Consider the following 4,057-nt stretch of genomic DNA (forward strand, 5'->3'; position numbering starts at 1 on the left):
GGCCCTTTGTAAAACATTCATCCAGGGCCTTTATTAAATAATATCATGCCCAAATAAGTGTTATTGTGATGGGGTTAGTCTGTGAGCGCAGGCCTTATAGAAAACATTCATCCAGGGCCTTTATTAAATAAAATCATGCCCAAATAAGTGTTATTGTGATAGGGTTAGTCTGTGAGCGCAGGCCTTATAGAAAACATTCATCCAGGGCCTTTATAGAATAAAAATCATGCCCAAATAAGTGTTATTGTGATGGGGTTAGTCTGTGAGTGCAGGCCTTATAGAAAACATTCCTCCAGGGCCTTTATTAAATAAAATCATGCCCAATAAGGCGCTACTGTGTCGGGTTAGTCTGTGAGCGCAGGCCTTTGTAGAAAACATTCATCCAGGGCCTTTTTTAAATAAAATCATGCCCAAATAAGTGTTATTGTGATGGGGTTAGTCTGTGAGCGCAGGCCTTATAGAAAACATTCATCCAGGGCCTTTATAGAATAAAATCATGCCCACATAAGTGTTATTGTGATGGGGTTAGTCTGTGAGCGCAGGCCTTATAGAAAACATTCATCCAGGGCCTTTATAGAAAAAAAAAAATTATGCCCAATAAGGTGTTAGTGTGTAGGGTTAGTCTGTGAGCGCAGGCCCTTTGTAAAACATTCATCCAGGGCGAGAATGAAATAAAACGATGCCCATTAAAGTGTTACTGCGTTGGGTTAATGTGTGAGCCCAGGCCCTTTGGAAAATTGAAATCCAGACACGGGGTTCGTAAATGTGTAAACCGAGAAGTCGCTTAACCCGCCTTGATCGGCTGTAACGAGCGCCTGGATGTCTGGACGTAGGTTTTGAACGCTTAAAAAAATCCTCCAGGGTGGAGGGGGTCGAGTGGGAAAGCGTCCGAGAAGTCGCACTTAACCCGGCCGAGATCGGCTGAAATATGCGCCTGGATGTTTGGACTTAGGTTTTGAAAGCAAAAAAATCCTCCAGGGTGGCGGGGGTCGAGGGGAAAGCGCCCGGAAGTCGCGACTTAACCCGCCGAGATCGCCTGAAATATGCGCCTGGATGTCTGGACTTAGGTTTTGAACGCTTAAAAATACCTCCAGGTGGAGGGGTCGAGTGGGAAAGCGCCCGAGAAGTCGCGACTTAACCCGCCGAGATCGGCTGAAATATGCGCCTGGATGTCTGGACTTAGGTTTTGAAAGCAAAAAAATCCTCCAGGGTGGCGGGGTCGAGTGGGAAAGCGCCCGGGAAGTCGCACTTAAACCCGCCGAGATCGCCTGAAATATGCGCCTGGATGTTTGGACTTAGGTTTTGAAAGCAAAAAAATCCTCCAGGGTGGCGGGGTCGAGTGGGAAAGCGCCCGGGAAGTCGCACTTAACCCGCCGAGATCGCCTGAAATATGCGCCTGGATGTCTGGACTTAGGTTTTGAACGCTTAAAAATACCTCCAGGGTGGAGGGGTCGAGTGGGAAAGCGCCCGAGAAGTCGCACTTAACCCGCCGAGATCGGCTGAAATATGCGCCTGGATGTTTGGACTTAGGTTTTGAAAGCAAAAAAATCCTCCAGGGTGGCGGGGTCGAGTGGGAAAGCGTCCGGAAGTCGCACTTAACCCGCCGAGATCGCCTGAAATATGCGCCTGGATGTTTGGACTTAGGTTTTGAAAGCAAAAATTTCTCCAGGGTGGCGGGGGTCGAGTGGGAAAGCGCCCGGAAGTCGCACTTAACCCGCCGAGATCGCCTGAAATATGCGCCTGATGTTTGGACTTAGGTTTTGAAAGCAAAAATTTCTCCAGGGTGGCGGGGTCGAGTGGAAAGCGTCCGAAGTCGCACTTAACCCGCCGAGATCGCCTGAAATATGCGCCTGATGTTTGGACTTAGGTTTTGAACGAAAAAATTTCTCCAGGGAGACCGGGTCGAGTGGGAAAGCGCCCGAGAAGTCGACTTAACCCGCCGAGATCGCTGGATGAAGCGCCTGGATGTCTGGACTTAGGTTTTGAAAGCAAAAATTTCTCCAGGACGGCGGGGGGTCGAGGGGGAAAGCGCCCGAAGGCGACTTAACCCGGACTCGATCGGTCGGATGAAGCGCCTGGATGTTTGGACTTAGGTTTTGAACGCAAAAATTTCCTCCAGGACGGCGGGGGTCGAGTGGGAAAGCGCCCGAAGGCGCACTTAACCCGGACTCGATCGGTCGGATGAAGCGCCTGGATGTTTGGACTTAGGTTTTGAACGCAAAAATTTCTCCAGGACGGCGGGGGTCGAGGGGAAAGCGTCCCGAAGGCGCACTTAACCCGGACTCGATCGGTCGGATGAAGCGCCTGGATGTTTGGACTTAGGTTTTGAACGCAAAAATTTCTCCAGGACGGCGGGGTCGAGGGGAAAGCGTCCGAAGGCGCACTTAACCCGGACTCGATCGGGTCGGATGAAGCGCCTGGATGTTTGGACTTAGGTTTTGAACGCAAAAAATTTCTCCAGGACGGCGGGGGTCGAGTGGGAAAGCGTCCGAAGGCGCACTTAACCCGGACTCGATCGGGTCGGATGAAGCGCCTGGATGTTTGGACTTAGGTTTTGAACGAAAAAATTTCTCCAGGACGGCGGGGTCGAGTGGGAAAGCGTCCGAGAAGTCGCACTTAACCCGCCGAGATCGGCTGAAATATGCGCCTGGATGTTTGGACTTAGGTTTTGAACGAAAAAATTTCTCCAGGGAGGCCGGGTCGAGTGGGAAAGCGGCCCGAGAAGTCGACTTAACCCGCCAGATCGCTGAAATATGCGCCTGGATGTTTGGACTTAGGTTTTGAACGAAAAATTTCTCCAGGGAGGCCGGGTCGAGTGGGAAAGCGCCCGAGAAGTCGCACTTAACCCGCTGAGATCGGCTGAAATATGCGCCTGGATGTTTGGACTTAGGTTTTGAACGAAAAAATTTCTCCAGGGAGGCCGGGTCGAGTGGAAAGCGCCCGAGAAGTCGCACTTAACCCGCTGAGATCGGCTGAAATATGCGCTGGATGATTTTCGCTTTCAAAATTGCACTAAGTCCAACTTCGGGAAAGGTCCGACTTCCATACCCTCCGAGGCTCCGAGTCAGGCCGACCGAGAGGCCTCTTCCCGGGCACGATTCAAATTTCACCGCGACCCCGGAGGTGGCCGCTTACCCAGGAGCAACTTTTACATCAACTTTAATTTTTTTTTTTTTTTTTTTTTTTTTTTTTTAAAAACTTGAAATTCGTGCCCCGCGCGTCGCTGCTTTAACGGGCGAGTCTGTGAGCGCAGGCCTTTGTAGAAAACATTCATCCAGGGCCTTTAATAAATAAAATCATACCCAAATCTGTGTTATTGTGACGGGTTAGTCTGTGAGCGCAGGCCTTATGGAAAACATTCATCGAGGGCCTTTATTAAATAAAATCATGCCCAATAAAGAGTTAATGGGTCGGGTTAGTCTGTGAGCGCAGGCCTTATAGAAAACATTTTTCCAGGGCCTTTATTAAATAAAATCACGCCCAATAAAGAGTTACTGTGTCGGGTTAGTCTGTGAGGGCAGGCCTTAAAGAAAACTGTCATCCAGGGCCTTTATTAAATAAAATCATGCCCATAAGAGTGTTATTGTAACGGGGTTAGTCTGTGAGCGCAGGCCTTAAAGAAAACATTTATCCAGGGCCTTTATTAAATAAAAATCATGCCCAATAAAGCGTTACTGTGTCGGGTTAGTCTGTGAGCGCAGGCCTTATAGAAAACATTTTTCCAGGGCCTTTATAATAAAATCATGCCCAATAAAGCGTTACTGTGTCGGGTTAGTTCAGAGCGCAGGCCTTATAGAAAACATTTTTCCAGGGCCTTTATTAAATAAAATCATGCCCAACAAAGAGTTACTGTGTCGGGTTAGTCTGTGAGCGCAGGCCTTAAAGAAAACTGTCATCCAGGGCCTTTATTAAATAAAATCATGCCCATAAGAGTGTTATTGTAACGGGGTTAGTCAGTGAGCGCAGTGCTTATAGAAAACATTTTTCCAGGGCCTTTATTAAATAAAATCACGCCCAATAAAGCAAGCACTGTGTCGGGTTAGTTCAGAGCGCAGGC

This window comes from Puntigrus tetrazona, unplaced genomic scaffold (genome assembly GCF_018831695.1).
Source record: "Puntigrus tetrazona isolate hp1 unplaced genomic scaffold, ASM1883169v1 S000000003, whole genome shotgun sequence".
NCBI classification, from domain to species: domain Eukaryota; kingdom Metazoa; phylum Chordata; class Actinopteri; order Cypriniformes; family Cyprinidae; genus Puntigrus; species Puntigrus tetrazona.